Here is a 22,689-nt window from a genome sequence, read left to right on the forward strand (position 1 = left end):
TGCCCATGGGTATGGGCGCCCATGGTCAAAACGTATTGTCGAAACACCATGAAACAAAAGAGAATGTCAAGCTTTTCTCAAATGTCAATAGAAAAAAACGATTAAAATCTCTCCAACACATTAATAAATTTTCCGATGATGTTATAACCCATTTTGCTACGTCCAAACAACATAGACTAAAGTTAATTTATAAACATGTTTAGGTTCTAAATCTATGAGAAAAAACAAAAAAAAAACAAAAAAAAAATAAAAAAAAAACAAAAACCAAAAATCTTCTATGATGAGTGAAGCCTTTTAATTAGATGGTATACCTATCTGAGGAAACAAAAACCTTGCCGACCCTGTCCCTAAAGCCACGAGCCGCCACTGCTCCCCTGACATTTTTTTTTATTTTTTGGCACAAAATTGTCTACCATAATTTTATATGATGTAGCATTAAATAATACATAAAACCCTTAATATTCACCCTTCTATCACCAACCCTTATTGTTTAATAGCCATCTACATATTTACATCTATAAAATTCTCCTGTCACAGTGTTAGTTGCCATGCTCCTAGACGACGTCCGATTTTTATGAAATTTAGTATAAGCTGATAAAAATATCAGCTTTACAAATATTTAAGTGGATTTAGTCTAGAGTCAATATTAACAAAGTTATACAAATTATTTATAAGCCAAAAATGACTACTTTAGTAAAATGTTTTTGCAATAGTAAAAATGACTTTTATTGATTTTTTTAAATATGTTGAAAACATAGGTCTTCTTCTTTTATGTGGTTCCCACATAATCGCTGCATCATTATTATTTTCTGAGCAATAACATTGCAAAAAAAGCTCTGTGGGATAATCAAATTGAATAAAATTTAACCTAATCGACGAATCGTCTTGGAATTTTTTGTGCCTTGAACTACTTGACCCAACTTTCCGTGCATTATTATAGCACTAGGTTCATTTTTGCAAAAGGTATACTTTTGATTTGATTTTCAAAATATTAGCCTTATTTTGCAATTTCCGAAGCAATAATTGGACCAAAATTAAAAAACTGACCTTTTAAACTTTTGCCCATCTACTAAAAGATGAATACACTCTAAGTAATATATTACCCTATTGTTAGCTGTAGCGACTTAAAGGAAAAACTGCCATTTTTGACCCTTCTTTACTTTAATAAGTTACTTTAACATTAGACAAAATCAAATTTTAAAATTTATTTCTTTTTTTCAGATGCTACGAATTATGCTCATTATGTGTTTAATACCATGAAACAAAAGCAAACTGGCAAAATAAGTTTTGAGGTAAGAAATATTATTATTTATTTGCATGTTTAGTTTGTAAATAATATTTTTGCATCCATTTTCTGGCTGAATATTTTAATTGTAGTTTTGAAAGTATTGGTGGATACTTACTTGGCCCAATGCATTTGTTAGATTAAATATGATAATAATGTCTAGTATATTTTGTAAATAATGTGAATAGTTGATAGCATTTATAGAGTAGGGTAAATGTGTATAAAATGACATATAGTTTTGTTTTGATATCTTCGGTCCTTAAATTATCGAAAGTTTTTGTTCATTTAGCAAAGAATTTAAAGAAAAAAAATATTTAACTGAGATCAATCATAATCCATATTCGATATATCCTTCGTAAAAAATTACATATTGATAACGATAAAAATGACATAGATATATTAGCTACACAATCATTGGCATAACCCGTAATTGAACCACTTAATTATTCTCTTTGGAACATCAGCGCAATAAGCGTCAGCCCAAAGCGAACATTGTAAGCACCGCAACCAGTTCTCTCGGCTTAAATCTAGAATAAGGGTAGTTACAGTAAATGTAACAACAGTCTTCTTCGTCGTGATGAGAAATACATATTAGTAGAGCTCGGGAAATATGCACTTAAAAAATCCTAAAATATGCATGTAAGTATGCACAAAAAACAGTTGAAATATGCACTTAAATATGCTTTTATGCATTTAATGCATATAAATAAACAACACGGTAATCCTTGTTTTGAGGGTAATGCTATTATTTAGTTGATGCCAGTGGACTGTCGAGGCATTTAAGCTAAATAAAAAAATATTTATTGAAATTTTTGTAACCTACATCATCATATTCATTTATTCTTTATATTTATCATCATTCTTTATTATTTATTATTACAATTATTATTAAAACTGTATATTATTAAACGTTTTTCTAAATTTTCTACAGAAAAACAGCCGTAGGTATACAGGGTGAGGCAAATAAAGGTCCTATTAGAAATATCTCGAGAACTAAAGGCAACAGAATCATGAAAATTTTAATTAAGGGGTTTTGAAAAGTCATCTGTTTAATGAAAATATTTTCATCTATTTGCTACTTCCGGTTATACCAGAAGTTGCTTATAACTTCGTTTTTTTAAATGGGACACCCTGTATATTTTTACATTTTGGGATTCCCTTCGATGCCTTATTTCTTAAAATATGAGGTTTTGTAATGTTATATAGGGTATTTTAAAAGATAATTACGTTTTTTTTATTAATTTCGTAGTAATGTTCACACCCTGCAGAATTGTAGTAGTTTGACATCTAAAACTCTACTTACGTTCAAATGATTTTTAATATAGTCTACTATTGTTAAGAATCATAGGTATAGCTAATTTTTTAATTTTAGTATACAGGGTTGGTCGAAATTCGGAATGAGTATTTTCTGAGTTTTCTTAAATGGGTCACCTTGTATTTTAGTATTGTAATGAATTGATATGCTATGGTACTTTTTTATTTCTTAAGCATTCCCTATACCTAACTGCTTTCTTTAATTTCTACTTAATTGTTAATCGCACCAACAATCTTAACTACGTATGTATGTTGATAGCTAAACCATTATTGGTAATTTTAAGGATCAGTCTGGATTAATATGTATTTATTTCTAAAAAATTACTTGTGATTGAATATTTTCACGGCCAACCTAATAAAATTTTACGTATTTTTTGTTGCGATTAGTGTTTAGCTTGAATCACCAATAACTCACAAATTAAAGCAGTTAGGTATAGGTAATATTTATAAAATAAAAAAGTACCATGAAATATCATTTCATTACAATAATAAAATACAGGGCGTTCCTTTTAAGAAAACTCAGAAAATATTCATTCCGAGTTTCGACCAACCCTGTATACTAAAATTTCAAAATTAGCTATACTAATGATTCTTAACAATAATAGACTATATTAAAAATCACCTAAACGTAAGCAGAGTTTTTAATGTCAAACTATTACAATTCTACATAGTGTGAATATTGCTACGAAATTAATAAGAAAGACGTAAAATATCTCTTAAAATACCCTGTATACATAATATTACAAAACCTCATATATTAAGAAAGAAAATGTTGAGGAGAATCCAAAAATGTGAAAATATACAGGGTGTCCTATTTAAAAAAACGAAGTCATAAGCAACTTCCGGTATAACCGGAAGTTGCAAAGAGATGAAAATATTTTCATTTAATAGATCATCCTTCAAAACCCCTTTATTCCAATTTTCATGATTCTGTTGCCTTTAGTTCTAGAGATATTTCTAATAGGCCAGTTATCTGCCTCACCCTATATATGATTGTAATTGTTTAAGCTTACACGGAAAAACTTCTTTCTACTTCACATGAAATTAAAGAAGCAAACTTAAAATATTGTTTAATTGAGGGTTCTACCTATAAAATTAAATTATCTTACATATCCCCATCTTAATAATATTTTGTTTTAATTATTTTGTGATATTCCTCATTTTTCTTTAACGCCGTGCAGACAGGGCCTATTTTACCACTAGGCCCGAGAGGCACTTGCCTCGGGCCCGTATTTTAATGGGGCCCGGAAAGATAACCAAAAAACATTTTTATTGCAATAACAAAATAAATTTTCAAAATTTTTTCATTTTACGAACAGGAAATGATAACAATAAGAGTTATAATTAAACAATGTTTAATTGTTTAAGGGTATATGCGCAAAATGTCGCCTGTCAAACTGCTCAATGTGTTTTAAATGTACAGTTACGGTCATTGAATAGTTTGCAGGCTTACAAGAGCAGTTTTTTAAAATGATTACCTCGTTTAAACGCACCTTTTACGTCAAAGTGACGTTACCAGTGGTGTACCTAGAATAGGTTATTTAAAATTAAAAAATAAAAGTAATATAAATATGTTTTACAAAGTTTAACAAAATGAAAAGTATAGAAAGAAGTTTTTTTGAATAGAATGGATTATGGTCTTAATGAAAACAAGGAAGTCTGGTTTAAAAATACCGATTTTATTTTATATCTATCCCAAATTATCCAATCTTTGTTTGATTTTCCATATGCACATATATGGCTCACGTCCAAATCTGCAGCAACTTGTCTTAAAAGCCAACCTTCTTCGAGTTTGACAATTGCTCTTGCTTTTGCGCATCATTCAAATTTATTATAACCATTTTGAAGGAGTTTGATATCGTTATTTTATTTTTCAACACTCGCGAAATTTTTGACAAGCATTGACTTGTTGAAATTTTTTGACTTTGACATTTATCAAATCCGTACGACACTGCAATTTTACAGTATTACAATATAAAAATTAAGGTGTAAACTATTCAGTGATCGTAACTGTACTTATTCATTTTTTTTTTGAATTATGAGAAAACTAAGAGATAAGTATTTTTGAAAAATTTAATCGCAGAATGAAAGACTACATTATGACCTAGGGTGGAAGTCTCTTAGAATAAACAAAAAGTTTTTTTGAATGTGATATTTAAAATTAAAAATCACACCAAATTTTCTCTTTTTTTTATCCCAGTAACATATTAAAACAAACAGGAGTTTTCAGGGATTTTCTACCCTCCGTAATATTTCATTCTGCGTTTAAATTTTTCAAAAATAATTATCAGTTTTCTCAGCATTCGAGAAAAATGAATACATTTAAAATACACTGAATAGTTTGACAGGCGACATTCTGCGCCTATACCCTTAAATATATATTTTATTTATCATTAATTAAAATTAAAATTTCTGGTGCAACTATATTTTTATTAATTAATTAATATTATTTAAAAAAGTTATTATTATTAAATTATATTTAAGGGCCCGAAAATTGTGTAGTGCCTCGGGCCTGATTTGAAATAAAATAGGCTCTGCGTGCAGAATTTTTGATACACTTTGTTGGTTTGACCAAGGTGTTTAATTATTTCATTTAATGAATTGATAATTTCAATACTTTGGTCTAAAGAAATGTTTCGCTTTTCAATTTAGTAATTGGCTAAGAAATATTTACAAAATTGGTTTGGATATGTGTCAAATTACTTTTTAATAACGGTTTTTTTAAAACATCCACACATTTTTCATAGCACCTGAGTTACGTCTATGTACATCGAAACTACAAGTGATGTCTGTAATTCCCTCAAAATATCGGTTATGAAATTTACAGAATTTAACCATGTTATCCATCTAGTTATCACAGGTTCAGGTGGTAAAGGCACATTAGGTAAACGATCTTTATACACCTATACTCGCAGAAGGGCTTTTAAAAATATGTTTTTATTTTTGATAGAAGGGTATTGACCATTGGAAATTCCATCCTTACAGTTTGTAGCCTCCTGCTACTCTATTTGTAGCAGAAGCGTGCTCTAGACAAGTAACAAATTTGAAAAAATATTTTTAAATGTTGTCCACTTTTGGTCATATGGCGCAGCATCACTTAAAAATAACAAAATGTTTTTACTAACAAAATGTGACTGCATATTGTAGAGTCTCCTTCGTCTCCTTTATTCGTCGCCTTTTAAATTGTAAAAGGCAGATATTAAGGATATTACCAGAAAGTGGTTCTACGAGAATTTTCAGATTTATTGTTTAGATCTGAGACTTCTCATTTCTTTTTAAAATGCATCTATGCAAAAAATGCAAAAAAGTCTAAAAATATGCAATTTTAATAAATGCATATGCACTTACAAAATTTATCCAAAATATGCAAATATGCACTTAATATGCATTTTGCATATTTCCCGAGCTCTACATATTAGTAAAATCTTCTTCCTCATAATTTTTTTTAATAATTTTCTGGTGGCTGTGCGTTTTTTAATTGTTGGAAAGCTTTGGGTCCATTTTTAGATTTTGTTTCCAAAATATTAGGGGTAAGTCAACACCAAAGAGTTCTGTCGAATTTTTTGTTTACGTTTCCCTTGTTCAGTAATAAAACATACTTTTGACACCGAAGAAAGCAGCTCAACAAGAACATCAAGAGCAGAGGACGATGGACGTGATTGTTAGCAGCAGCAATTAAAACAACTTCTATAGTCGATTCGCTAAACTCAGACACAACTGGCTGATGATTTTAGTAGGTATTTTTTTTTGTTTTTTGCCAATTTTGAGAAAATGGCAAAATTACTAACTATTTAGTAATTATTAACTATTTAGTAATAATTTTTTTGCCAGTTTTACCAAATTGGCAAAATTACTTGCTAAAATCACTAGCCAGTTGTGTCTGAGTTTAGCGAACCGACTATAACCGGAGTTTGTTGTTGGAACTCGAGATGAACTTTCAGCTTGTGGGTCGGTAAGTGCTGTTATGTCGGCAGCATTATTTTCTTCGGATATCGTATCATGGGGTCATTGCTAAGCAAGAGGTAACACGATATATTAGCTACACAATCATTGACATAACCCGTAATTAAACCACTTATACTAAATCCACAATCAAAATCCACTAGAAATAAACAATCCACGATACTTCAATGTTACCAGGAGCGCTCCCGAATCATGATTTACAATGTATAAACTTTGTAAATCATAATTTGGGATTTATACAATGTATTTATATTGTAAATCATGATTTAGGACACAACTAGCGTTACCAGGTGTCCCGATTTGCGCGGGACGTCCCGATTTTCAGGGGTCTGGGGACGCGTACCGATTTGTACCTGATCGGGACAATAAATGTCCCGATTTTCACCCACGAAAACCAATTTCAGGAGGACTTGCAGTGCATTTTATAACTATATTATAAAAACGAGGCACTCCTAAAAGCGGCAAAATCGAATTAAAAATATAATTTTAATAAAAAATAAATAACTTACTTAATCTACGATTTTTTTTGTAATTTCGTCTGATTATTATTATTATGTAGGATTAAATACAGATTATAGAAACACCTTTTAGTCCAGTAAATGAACGGTAAATACGGCGATACCGTGTAATTTTCAGGATCAACTCCGAATTGCATGAAAATTTGGACGGCTTGTGCCGTTGGTTGCTTTTACTAGGGGGTGACAGTCACCCCTAATTGGGGGTGAAAAACCGAGCGTTTAAAATAAGTCAGGACATGGATAAATTGACTAATTCTAAACAATTTTAGTTCTATAGAAGTTTAACTTAATTAATACTTTTCGAGTTATTTACGATTGAAAATGTTTATTTTTCGACAAAAATATCACGTTTTCAGGCGATTTTCACAATTAACTCAAAACTATTTGATCGAAAAAATATTGTTAGCAAAAATGTAGCATAATATAAAAAAATGAAAACAATTGTGAACTCGTAAAGTCTATAGACGCAGCAAAAGCAAAGTAAAAGCTCATGAAAAATACGTTCTTATTTGTCAAATTCCAAATCAAATATTTTAACGTAAAATAACCAAGAAATGAAGCACTTTTTGGGAAAAACCAATTAAAACTTTTTTATTAAAGGTTTATTTTTATGTTTCAAAAAATTTCTAGCATCAGAACTAAGCGGGATATGCTCAAAATCAAGTTGACTCCTTTTTTTTTGGTAAAAAATCGTGAAAATCTCCACCTACTTAGCCTCCAAATGAAATTAATCGTTACCGCTTTACAAACAATTTACTTTACTTATGTATTTTTTACATGATTGAAAGGGCCTGAACGAGTCACTAATCACGAGTGTATGCAAAATATGAACAGCCATATTTTAACAAATTTTTGTCTTACAGAAAAATAAAATGAATCTATCATATTTATAAAAGCAAAACCTAATCTACTTTTTACTCCTTGAGATTTTTAGTATCCCTAATACTTTTTAAGTTATTTTGAAAAAACTGCAGTTTCCAATATTTTAGGAAATTTTTGTTGCTATAAAATCAATTTTTTTCAAAACTAAACACTCCGAACCGGTAAACCTTACATATCGTGTAAACAATACACATATAAAGTAAATGGTAAAGCGGTTACGATTAATTTTATTTACGGTGCTAAATAGGGGGAGATTTTCACGATTTTTTTTACCAAAAAAAGGGCCAACTTTATTTTGAGCGTAACTCGCTTAGTTTTAATGCTAGAGACTTTTATATAAAACAAAACTAAATATTTTTATAAACACTTTAAACATTTTTAATAGGTTTTTCCCGAAAATTACTTAATTTTTTGGTTATTTTAAGTTGAAAAATTCGATTTGGAATTTGACGAATAAGAACGTATTTATTATGAGCTATAACTTTGCTTTTACTGGTTTTATAGACTTTCCGAAGATAACCATTTTTTTTTGCTTTTTTAAAACTACATTTTTGCTAAGAATATTTTTTCGATAAAATTACTCAAAAAGTATTGACAGTTTAAAAATTATATAGAACAAAAGTTTTTTAGAGTTAGTCAGTTGATCCATTTTGGAACTTACTTTAAACGCGCGTTTTTTTACCCCCAAGAAGGGGTAACTGTAACTGTTACCCCCCAAGTAAAAGCAACTAACGGTACAAGTTCAACTTTGAACTTCTGCCGTTCTACTTTGAAGTAAGTAGAACCTTAAACTAGATTTTCATGCAATTCGGAGTTGACTCTGAAAATTACACTCTAAAACGGTCATTTACTGGGCTGTTGTTGTTTATTTGTCCCGATCTACAACCCTAAATCTAGATTGGTTTTTGCTTATGTACCGATTAATAGCAAATCGGACCTAGCAACACTAGACACAACAGTAGTTACAACAACCTGAGACGTATTTCCATAGTTTTAGCTAGTTTTTCCATCCTACTTTTATTGCTGCGTCGTTACTGATAATTTTTGTCCTTCACTATTTCTAAAAAGATTAGTGCGCGGTTTATATCCTTCTCTGAGTTGTTTTAGGAATTTATGTGCTGCTCTAGTGTCACCCTGCTTGATATTTTCCTCCATTCCTAATATTTCGTTGTTTCAATATCTCCTCTACTTTCCTCTGCATATTTTGCCTGCCTTTCTTCGTTGTTTATCAAAATTTTCACGCCTTTCTCGTGTGTTTCTTCAAGTTAACTGCGCGTTTAGTTTATTTCTTTTGACTATTGTTTGTTTATATTATTCATTAAACCAAAGCTCTTTTCTTTGATGTTTTTAAATTCATAAAGCTGTTTTAGCCGTTTCCCATGTTATTCTTTTAATCTTATTCCATTCTTATTGCATTGTGTCCTCTTTCTTTTCTTAGGAGTTCTCTAGTCATTTCTTCTCGAAATCGCTTTTCTATTTCTGGATTTTTCAGGTTGTCCAGGTTTCTAGGTCTCTTGTCTATTTATACGGCATCTAAATTTTATTTGTAGAAGAAAGTGATCCGAATCTGATAAGTGATTTACATTATATTAATCTAGTCCCAGTTATTTACCTTGGAAAACGAGTTCCTGATCATCCTGTATATCAAGCCTTTTCAAAATATCGTAGCGTGAGCCAAAACAATTCTTACTACATTGAATAGTATTGTTCCCGTGTAGCAAATTCTACTCGGAGTTTTATATATTTTCATTCTTAGAAATCTACGTCTAATAAATTTTAAAAAGAGATAAAAACGTAATCTTCAAGCAAAGCCGGTCGGGAAATATCTATTTACCTCTAGGATTGAATGCTTGCCAACAAGTGGAAACTTGTTATGTTGGCTTAGTAAGCTCTCTGTAAATACTCAATTTATTGTTTTTATTACTGGCGATTTTTATATCACCTCTTCAAATTTTATGACTATGTAATTTTATTACATGTAGCTTTGAGAATGCTTCATTTTTATTAACGTTTAAAAGGTTGACTACTTGTCAACAATGAATTTTACTACATAGTAGGTTTTTATTTTTGTATTCAATAAGAACAACTAGAGAATGTTTTTGCTATAAATTTTTAAGAACAAAATAACGGTTTTCAGATGGTTTACCTATTTTTAAAACGATTTTTGGCGAAATATAGATAGGTACCACAGGATTGAGGTTTCTCTTCCCGATTTTACAATGCAGATTTCAGTTTTTTTCCAACATTATCATCAAATAATATGTCTTGTATGTGCTTTCACTACTTCTTCAGATGCCTATCTTCTGGTGATGTTGGCGACCATGGTACAAAGACGCCGTCGTCTTTGTACCATGGTTGGCGACCACATTGACCCATCTTATTCTATAGGGCTTTTCATTCACAGTCATTTGTTTCGAGCTTCTGTCATGTGTCACATAATTTTAATATATCTACGTCATACATTATTGCTATATACCAATGATACAAACCAAAGACGTATGGCGTAGATATATTAATATTATGTGACACATGACAGAAGCTCGAAACAAATGACAATCGATGAAAAGCCCTATTCACAGCAGAGAATAGAATAGATTGGAAAACCAGGATATAGGTCTGCGTCCAGGGCATCTCTTGTCCTTAATCTTGCCTTGTAGAATAAGTGCAGAAGTCGGTATTTATTATTTTGCATAATGTTGCCTAAGTAAGCCAATTTTCTGTTCTTTACAGTGTTTTAATTTCTTTGTCTTTTCTTAGCCTCTGAAGAATAATAATTATGTTAGTTGTGTGGGTTATGTATATATAAGTCAGTTAACAAACGTCGGTAGCACTACATTTCATATTAAAAAACCGTTTTATGGCATCTTTTGTAAAACTCCAACTTTCTACTCCGTAGAGGAGGACAATAAAGGCGTACGATGTAAGAATTCTTATGTGTATATTCATATTTACTTTATACTTATTACTCTTAATTCTTATTCATACTTAAAGATCAGTTACAGAGAAACTTTCCTTCGTCTGTTAAAAGAGTTTCTGGCTTTTTCAATACAAGTTTTAATATATCCTTGCTATGATCCCAGGTATCCGGGAGTAGTCGCGCTCACTTCTGTAACGTCGATAGTCGCGTGTGAGATTCTATCTCAAAATACGAATTTAAAAAAAAAATTTATATTTTGTACTATTTTTATCTACTTTTTATATTGAAAATATATATTTCTAACAAGTTTATTAAAAAAACCTGTGTTAGCGGCCACCTGCCAACATCGGCCACATGTCCTAACGGCCAGTTTAAAAATTTCCCAAACCAATTATATGTAGACTACAAAAACTGGCAATATCGTCCACCTTTCTATATCGGCCAATAGTTCTTTCATTTTTAGTGGCTGTTACTGACAAATTGTACTGTATGTATTACGAAAAAGGATGAAATGTGAGATTCTTTTTAACGGCGCAACTACTCGCGGGTTAAAGCTAATTGGCTCTCCCCAAAGCCATAAATTCCACAAAAAGAAGAAGAAGAAAAAAATGTCTACGCATTACTACACCCTTCCTCGAGGAACTTACGAAATTTTTTCAAAATTGCAAAATTTTTTATCAAGTTATCGCGAAAAAGGATAAAAATTGAGATTTTATCTCCCCGCGCGACTACTCGCGGGTTAATATTGCAGCTCAGGTAGCATATTTTCTCCACTCTTTCGAAGGATGTATCGTTTATTGTAATTTGGTCGTTTATGTTGTTCTTAGTAATGATCATTATTTTTTTCTTCTTACATTTAGTTTTAGGCCGTATTTGTAACATGTTTTTACAATATTATCCATCATCCATTTGAGCTCCTGCGCACTATCTGCAAACAGTACGGTATCGTCTGTATCGGCAGTAAGATAAAAATTTTCGTTTTCGCGATCTGACAGTATTTTTTTGCTGGTTTCTTATCTTGAGAACTAACTAACTTTTAAGTGGCAGAAGGAGAAAATGACAGACACTGACCTATTAACATTATATATTTAGGTCATAGTTAACACCCTTAGGACACCAGTTAGTAGCCGTATGCCAAAATTTTTAAAAATATAATCAATATCCTCTATCAATTCGTAAAATGACATAAGAGAGAAAATCAATGCAACATATGTATATGATTTTCAACAAATTCAATTTTCAGGCAGATTTCTCTAAGAAACCTTACAATTTTCGCATGCTTTATTCTTCTTGATATAGTCTTCCCGTACTCTCAAAGGGATAAGGAATAACATCGTAACAAAACTTCTATTGAAATCCGGAAGTGTAATTTAAGTCTGTCTTCTTGCTGTATCTTTGAATAATTCTTGCATGTGTTATTGCTATCCTCTTAATTCTTAATTGCAGTCAAAACCTTCGATGTCTACAACTATAGTCCAGGGTAATAAGGTTTTTTCCATGACACTTGAGCAGCCAGGGTACTGAAGCGTTTTTTCGACAGGTAATACCTATAAGAGCAAATTGTAACTATTTCCTGCGTAGGATCTGGCGGCCATTTTTATTTATAAACAATTAAGTGTCAAAAAATGGCATTATTCACTTTTTTTTTCAAATCAATGGAAAACAGGAAAACGTATGGTTTTTTTAGTACAAATATCTTCGAGATTATGGAAAAAGCTTTAAAAGGACGTTTTACAAAGTTCGATATACTCATTTATTGTTAATATAATTGCGAAAAAAGGTCGGAATTGTAAAAAAAATTATTTTCGCAATAACTGTTGTAAAAATTAGTGTATAGCTTTGAAATTTTTGTCAAATAAGGGTTATTTGGTGTTTAATATGTGATAAAAATTTCAAAGCGATTCATTCAATTGTTTAAATTTTATTCAAATTTTTTATCCCAGAGAGCATTTTTTTTGCAATAACATAAGTCAGAAGAAAATAACGTCAGAACCATTCCACAGGTGTCGAATGAAAGAGCACGAGCTATATTTTCAACGTGGTTTAAAAAAGTGAATAATAAATGCATTTATTAGTAATAAATAATTATGCAAAAGTATCGTAAATATTTCCTTATAAACTTTTTATTTTGTTATATAAGAAATTATACATATTTATTACAATTTTTTATCAATTATGATATAGATAACATTACTTGGTAGTTGTGCACTTAAATCAGGTTTAAAAAGTTAATTTCTTTGGAAAAAGTTATTCAAAAATTTTATAAAGAAAAATTTACGATACTTTTGCATAATTATTTATTACTAATAAATGTTTTTTTTATTCACTTTTTTAAACCATGTTGAAAATGTAGCTCATGCTCTTTCATTTGACACCTGTGGAATGGTTCTAAGGTCATTTTTTTCTGACTTATGTTATTGCAAAAAAAAAATGCTCTCTGGGATAAACAATTTAAATAAAATTTAAATAATTGAATGAATCGCTTTGAAATTTTCATCACATATTAAGCACCAAAGAACCCTCATTTGACAAAAATTTCAAAGCTGTACACTAATTTTTACAATAGTTATTGAGAAAATATCTTTTTTTGCAATTCTGACCTTTTTTCGCAATTATATTAACAATAAATGCGTATATCAAACGTTGTAATAAGTCATTTTAAAGCTTTTCCATAATCTCGAAGATATTTGTACTAAAAAAATCATAAGCTCCACTGCTTTCCTTTGATTTGAAAAAAAAAGGGAAAATGCCAGTTTTTGACAGTTAATTGTTTATAAATAAAAATGGCCGCCAGATCCTACGCAGGAAATAGTTATAATTTGTTCCAATAGGTATTACCTGTCGGAAAAACGCTTCAGTACCCTTGCTGCTGAAGTGTCACGAACAGGGTATATTTTTGTCTTATTACCCTGGCCTACTATACCTGTGTTATGTTGTTGTGTGGTGTTCTGTGCCTCTTTTATCTTTTTTTCAACGTACATATATTGCTCCGTCAGCCATGCTTATTTTGCTATTTTTATTTCCCGTAGTATATTCTCATAAAATTTATTTTATTCATTGGCATTTCTATCTTTCAATTTCCTTCGCTATTACATCATTTGCAATATTTTATATGTCATCCATTCTTGCTTATTTACTTTTATTTAAAATTTTCATGCAAAAGTATGGTAATAGGTATACTTCATTTCGTTCCATTGTTCTTCTATACCGCTGGTAGTGTTTTCAACTATTTTCGCAAAATTCTTGTTTTTTACTTTTTCCTGGATGCTGTTTTTTCAGAAGGTTTATATCTATTTTGGGACTAATTTTTTTTATAAATTATTTTGAGTCGTCTCTTTCTTCATAAAGTGACCGTATAAAGTTCGTTATAACAAGAATTTACACGTTCGAACAACTAATAGAAACAAATGGCCAAAAATAGATCCGTCCATTTTTTGCCAATCCGGAAACGTTAGGTACTTTGACAACTATCCATGTGCTTCATCAATACAGGGTGTTTCAATACAAATAAATATTATGCAAATGGAATTTAGTAGCTTTTAAGAGGTAGTTATTTCACATTTTTGACATACAAATAACTGCATCTTAAAACCCGCCAAATTTCATTTGCATATCTTAACCGGTTTTAGAGCAATAAATAAATCGTCAGTGTCTAAAAAAATTCAACATCCTGTATTTCGGAAACGAAGCATTTGCAGACATATGTTTATAAATCAAATGGTCATTATTTTTTCATGCAGAATTACCCCTTTAAGTTTGTCTCACTTATTTAGAAACACCCTGTATTGATGAAGAACATGGCTAGTTGCCGAAGTACCTAACTTTTCCATTATCCAACATAAGTGAATGTCAAAAAGCAGAATGTCAAGAAAGGCTAAGGCTACAATTGAGTTTTAATTTTAATATTTTTTAAATGCTAGAATATTCCACAGTGTGTTACGAACTTTCAGGAAAAAGCACAGTATTATTGTTACACCCGGTATACAATGACATTTACCTGTTCAGCAACACTATTACTACATCCATATTCCTAGGGATTAAGGCTATAACATATTAAAAAAATCACTAAAATAGGACAACAGGTTTAGGAGATTCGAGACATCAAAAATGACTCATTTTTAAGGTGCCCCGATTTTTTGCCTAGGAGTGTATATTATTGTTTATATTACTGAATAGAGAATTGAATAACCTTTCAAATGAGCTAGCACACGACCTAGTCTCATTTAAAAATCATCGATTGCGTCATCACGGATGACGTCACTAGTATGATATATATGCCAAAAAATTACAATTTAAAAATAAAAATCGACCTGTTTCGGGATTTTTCTTTAAAGTTGCCAACTTGCGACATTACGAATTTATTCCTTTCATTTGCACGATACTGTATGTGTGAAATTAATTTTTTTAAGTTGAACCCATCATCACCATTCCATGATAAAAATTTTATATGTGATTAACAACAGTACTATGTACAGTGGAACCCCGATAAGTCGGCCCCCGATAACCCGGACCGATTTTTATCAGACAAACATTTCAACAATAAAAATGTATTATTGTAAAAATATTCTATGTAATATAATATTTGAGAGATAATGGGTATTTGTGTAATTTGAACTACATATAACATAGTAAAAATGACTCATGGCACACCACATTCATTGTCGTGTTATCGAAAACAACAGGCCCCTGTATTATCCTTTATTTATTTGAAACTGTCTTAGCATTGTTTAAAAAAGACTATTAAAATTCTTTTTTTAATAATGGTCTTAGTCATCACTGTTATTAAATAACATAACATCAGAGACGGTATTGTGTGTAGTAAAGTCGTATTGTTCGCTTCCGTTCTGTAATCGTTCGTAAATCTATTCATATTTTGTGTGCGTGTTTTTTGTCTATAAGGGCAACAAAACGTAAAAATGTTGTAGGGACAATGGAAAAGAAACTAGAAGCATTAAGTAGAATTGATAAAGGTGAATCTTGCAGCATTTTATGGTGTCGGTACATCTACAGTATCGGATTGAAAGAAAAATAGAACTAAAATCGAAGAATTTTTTTTTCAAAATGATAACAAAAGACAGTTTGGACAATCGGTGCAAAGCTAATAAAGCTAAGAATGAGACTCTTGACGACGCTTTGTATGTGTGGTTTTGTGTGGAATGCGAACGTGGTTTACCAGTGTCTGTGTGACAATTATAACGGAGTTTATCTGTAAGCATACCATATTTTATTAATTTTTACCATTTTCTCCGGATAACCCGGATTTTCGATAACCCGGATCGGCCGCGGTCCCGATTAATCCGAGTTAACGGGGTTCCACTGTATTTGTAGGAATATTATGAGAATTTTAAATTATATACTTTTTGGACAAAAAGTTTAACCAAAACATATTTTTTTTGTCTGAGAAAAACTTGTTTATCATAACATCATGCTGTATATATCACTGTAAAGAGCTTTAAAAATTATGCAAAATAGCACCTCTCCCAGCATTCTAGCTCAATTAGGACAGCTTCTACGACCATTCCAACAACGTATGGTCGCGGTGTTTTCGGTTTTTTTGGAAAATTTTACACAACCATATTTCGGAAACGGCTCGAGATAAAAATTTAAAATTTTGAATTTTTCTTCAACTAATGATCCACTATGAATACTCTAAATTTTACCAAAATCTAAATAGGTTAGGAGAAGAATAAATTCAAAGTGTGTTGATTTGACCTGGAATAGCTCCAATATAAAAACTAAAAGCAGAAAATATAACACCATAACAAGAAGTATCCTAACTTATGATCCAAAAAATAAAATAAGAGCAACACAGATGGAATTCCTGAGGAGAAGCTGCAGGGTAACAAGAAGAGATAGATTAAATAACATAGAGACTAAGACAAGAATGGGAATGAACTCAGATAATAGACTTGTAATGAGGTCGTTGCGTTGTTGTTGCTCCAGGTAACTTTCAGTCGAAGAAAAAGAGTCCGCTTTTTAAAACATTTTTATTTGGAATCAAAATAAAAAAAGATAAGATAATTAGCCTTAATTACTCATTAAGTTCGTTAATAAAATATATTTATAATTTCTACGCATCGAGCTTACTGTTCGGGCTGATGTGACGATATTTTTGTACATGAATGAATGATTTTGACGATCGCGTGAAATAGGAATTGTTTTTATTAATACGACATGAATGTATAAGGAAAGGGGAGAAAGGAGATCCCGCTCACCTCGCCGGATTGAAAAGACATATAAAGGATATACGATCACCGCTCATATAAGGATAGGTAAGAATAAAACTGTCGGATTCGCTCAGCTCGCCAAAACGACAGCGGAAAATAATCGGGAAATACTACCTACATAAACTCACCTCTTGTACCTCGCTGTTGTCTATTATTCTTCGATCAACGCTCCAAGAATAATCAACTAGGCTTTTCGATCCGATTTTTATATCGTTCGAAACAGTACAAAAACGTATTTTACTTAATTCATTGGCGTACTCTAGACGATAAAATTATATTATCGTCACAGACTACATAGAACAGAAGAGATTAACCTGATAAGGACGTACGGTCATAAAAGCAGACGAAAACGTTGGATAAACACAATAACAGAGTGGAGCCCGACAGGAAGAAGGAAGAGAGGCAGACCCCGAAGGTCTTTCAGAGATGGAGTGAACGAAGCAATGGAAAGAAGAAATATACAGGAAAGGGACTGGTAAAACAGAAAGAACTGGAGAGAACGGTTGAGTGAAGGATAACAGTGAAAACTGTGGAAATCCTTAGTATATGTATATATAATATACATGTTTTATATATGGCGGGTATATAGAGAATTTATGTAAAGAATTAGAAGACCTCCAAAAAAACATGACAGTTTCGACCTCCACAAGAAACTAAAATAAACCTCCGGAATTAGAAAACAGAAAAATGCTCACGTACTTAAAAACGCAGACGAACAAATTTGTGATCACGAACACGAACAACAGTACAAAGAATGGGAGAGATAGGTACATCAGTGACCTTTTTGAAGATGCTTCTCGAGAAAATGCTCCAAATACTACTTGTGACAATCAATTAGACAGAGGTCCCAGTATACTGAAGTCGGAAGTCATAAAAGCAATACAACAAGCAAAAAACAATAAAGCACCTGGACCAGATCAAATCCCTGTTGAACTGCTTAAACTTTTGGACGAGGAAAACATTACCTACTTTACCACTTTCTTTAACAAACTTTACAACGAAGGAAAAATACCAGATGATTGGTTGGAGTCACTGTTTATAACATTACCAAAGAAAATCAGGCCCACTAAATGCAGCGATTTTAGACTAATCAGTTTGATGAACCATACACTTAAGATACTTTTACGTATTATACAAAACCGAGTATTCCTTCTGTGCGAAAGTAGAATGGGAATGGGTAATAAGCAATTTAGATTTAGAGATGGTCTAGAAACTAGAGAGGCACTATTTTGTATGCGAGTTCTCTAACAAAAAGTTGTAAGTTCCGAAAGAACGTTTATGTTTGTTTCATCGACTTCGAGAAGTTATTTGACCGAGTACCACATGATTAACTTTTCGATTGCCTGCAGGCAGCAGGACTTGACCACTACGCTATAAGACTGATGAAATACTTACATTACAATCAAGTAGCCTCTATCCAAATTGGAGACAGTCGTACTGAAAAACTAGCCATAAAACGTGGAGTACAAGGTTGCTTCGTCACCCACCCTTTTTAATCTGTACTCTGAAGAAATCTTTGGGGAGGCTTTGGATGAGAGACAAGAGGGAGTAAGGCTAGGCGGAGAAGTAATCAACAATATTAGATACGCTGACGATACAGTCATTCTTGCAGAAAATTTACAAGATCTTCAGACACTACTAAATCTAGTCAGTGAAGTAAGTTATCGGAGAGGCATTAAAATCAACATTTCAAAGACAAAGTGGATGGCAGTTGGAAAGAATATAGATCAAGGTCTGCTTTCTCTTGATGGAGAGGAGATAGAACGGGTAAATAATTTCAAGTACCTTGGCATCTGGTTAAATGTAAATTGTGACTCTGATGAAGAGATATTAACTAGGATCGAAATATCATGGAAGGCTTTTATGACCTGGAAACCAGTTTTATGTAACGCAAACCTGTCGATGAATATTCGAAAGAAGGTCCTGAAATTTTATGTGTGGTCTATCCTATTGTATGGTTGTGAGACATGGACGTTAAAAACCACAATAATAATTAAATTAGAAGCATTCGAATTGTGGTGCTATCGACGAATCCTAAAGATATCGTGGGTTTCGCACACTTCCAATGAAGATGTTCTTCAAATGATGAATCCAGAACATCTGCTCATAAGCATCATAAAGAAGAGAAAAACAGAATACTTCGGCCATATAATTCGAGGACCTAAATACCATCTGCTTTGCCTTATAATACAAGGAAAAGTGTAGGGAAAAAGATGGATTGGTCGAAAGGAACTTTCATGGCTGCGTAATATTAGACAATGGTGTGGCTACACAGCAGAAAAATTATATCGCGCAGCAGCCGATAGAGAGAGGTTTAAGGAAATTGTAAACATGATGACGGCCAACGTCTAAATACAGACACGGTACTTAAAGAAGAAGAATATAAAAATATCCAACAAAATCACGAAAAATATTTTTAAACTAAGAAATAGATCGATTTTAAAAATTAAGTTTTAATAATAAAACACCCCCTACATTTTGTGTGAATGTGAATCTGAAGCGAATTATTTATTATTAAACAAACATCGGTTGAATTATGACTTATGACGCAGTGCTATATCTGTTGTAATCGATTTGATATAAAATGAAATATTTTTGTATCAAAAATGTTTGTTTACCAGAACAAATCGCTTTGGGTAACAGGTTTATCAGAATCGATTTCACACATATCTTACAAATTAATACAAATTTATTAAATATTCAACAAATTATAAATTCTGGTATTATTTTATATGTTTAGTATTATCAAAAATGAATAACCATTTTCAATTTCGTTGCAACACGAAACTACAGCCGCATTATATTCTAGTTCTATCAGAGAGTGCAGCAAGCACCTCTACCGGTTTCGAAACTTATTAGTCTCTCATCAGGAGGCACATATGCTGCTCTTTCTGACCCAACCAGAACAAACCCGGGCGTGTAGTCACGCATTGCAGTGAACGAAATGGCAGGGATGCCCTAGCGGCAACTGCTAGCAAAAACTAAGTTTTCAATCTAATAGCACATAAAATAATATTAAAAATATTACTCTACATCCCACCAGATTGAAAACAATGGGAACCTTCTCTGGTTACACCTACAAGGCTTCTAGAATTTGCAAGCCATAAAGGATGCTGAGACTAAAGAAGATGAGGGAATTTTACAATTTATAATTCACGTCCCATCTGCTCAGCGCGGTAAAGTTCCAACGAGAATGGTTCCCTTCGTACTCTGATCAGAGTAACCGTGTAAATCAAAAATGGTCTCAGCATCCGTTATGGCTTCCAAATTTTAGAAGCCTCGGAGGTGTAACCAGAGAAGGTTCCCATTGTTTCAATCTGGTAGAATGTGGAGTAACATTTTTGGTGTTGTTGTACGTGCTATTAGATTGAAAACTTAGTCTTTTGCTAGCAGTTGCCGCTAGGGCATCCCTGCCATTTCGTTCGTTGTAATCCGTAACTGCACGCCGGGGTTTGTCCTGGTTTAGCAGTATATGTGCCTCCTAATGAGAGACTAATAAATTTCGAAACCGGTAGAGGTGCTTGCTGCACTCTCTGATAGAACTAGAATATAATGCGGCTGTAGTTTCGTGTTACAACGAAATTGAAAATAGTTTTTCATTTTTGATTTACATGTTTACTCTGATTGGAGTACGAAGGGAACCATTCTCGTTGGAACTTTACCGCGTTGAGCACATTATGTTTATTATACATAATATTAAATTAAACATGCCACAAGAAAACAGTTTCAGAACATTATTTTGTATGTTTAAAATTTAAAACAGTTGATAGTTGAAATAGTATTATTTTGCAAGAACAATTTCAAATACGTAGCATATATAACTTTTACTTAATTTACAAAGAAATTAGAAACGTTTGCTTCTAAAGAACTTTTTACAAACTATCTTAACTTCTGAAAATTTTAACCGAGACGCGCCATCAGGATTAGTGGCAACTTTAATGCTCTTATCTTGTGCCGCTAAAGCAATTTTTTTTAATATTTTAATTTTTTGTAGATTTTTAGTTAAGAATAAAGTTCACTTTCTATTAACTTAGGATAGTCTTATAGTCGGAGACAAGACTCATTTTTGTTAAGATATTTATTTCGATCTAAACATACAAAAAAAAAAGATAATTACTTCGTTAATTAAATATAATTATTATGTCGTTATAGTTTGTAGACATAATACATATATGTTCTACATATAGGGAGGGAATTAATAAGTCATTAATTCATTAAGCATTACAGCCCCTAGGGATTATAGCTAACGCGATGGTGTTCAAAATCATATTTTTGGGTGACGTGGATTACTCCTCTGTCATTTATAGCTCTTGCTGTTTATTTGTGTTGTTGGCGTGCCTTTTTTTATTTCTTCCTGTCCTTGCACTGAACTTTTTAGTCTTTCACATCCATTGCTATTATGTCTTCTTCTACATCATCCAGCCATCTTCTTCGGGGTCTTCTTCTACACCTGGGCCATAGTGGTGTCTAGTTAGTTATCCTTCTTAACATATCTGATTGTGGGCCTCTCTGTATATGTTCTATCCATTCTAAGCGAAGTGATTTTATGTATTGATTATATTTTTTCTCTTTAATTCTTCTTCAATTTCGGCATTTGTTTTCATTCGTATTTCTCCCTCTCTTGTTACATTGTGGCCAAGTATTGTTCTCATTATTATTTTTTTCAAATTTCAGAAGACTATATTCCTCTTTCTTTTTAATCGTTGGTATTTGCATCCCATATGTAACAACATGTCTTATTAAGGTCTTTTATAGGTTCATCTTTATTCTCTTACTTAGAGTCTTGCTTCTCAGCAGATTTCTATTCATTGCATATGTTTTTTTTTTGCCTTTCAGAATTTTTTCCTCTGTTCTCTCTTTTCCGGTTTTCCCTATTGTTACTCCCAATAGCTAAAGGTGAATACAGTTTCAAATTTATGGTTCTGTGTTATTAGATATTTCTCAGTTGTTTAATGTGGTTCTGAAGCTATTTTCTTGTGGCATTTTTATAATCAACTATTCAAAATAATTTATTAATCAACTTATCTGTTAAATATATTAATTTCCGTCAAATGGAACATAAAATAAAAAATGAATTCTGTTCTACTCCCGCTGAAATAAAAAGGAAATGTGATGAAATTCCCAATTTGACTATAAAATCTGAAATCAAACAAGAGCTTCCAGACTTATATTTTTGTAATGATGATAATTATGCAAGTCAAACAAAAACGGAAAAGTATTCTAAGTATGTGACCCATCAAACTGATTAGTCTAAAATCGCTGCATTTGGAAGGCCTGCTTTTCTATGGTCTTTGGCCTTTTTTTCTTTTTCTTTGTAATAGTATATTATTCAACGAGGATGTAATGATGGCTATTACTCACGATGATGAAGTTTACTAAGTTTAATTCATCAGAGTGAATAATAGCAATTACATGCGAGTAGAATACTATACTTTTTCTACGACCTTTTTTTATTTTAATTAGTAAAAAAATATAACTTTCAACTACTAATATTATTTAAAATCGAAAGATTTTATTTTTCATAGGAAAACATATTTTATATAACTATGGCAACACCGTTAGAATTACCCTTCTTGAGTTTAT

Source organism: Diabrotica virgifera, chromosome 10 (assembly GCF_917563875.1).
Source record: "Diabrotica virgifera virgifera chromosome 10, PGI_DIABVI_V3a".
NCBI lineage: Eukaryota > Metazoa > Arthropoda > Insecta > Coleoptera > Chrysomelidae > Diabrotica > Diabrotica virgifera.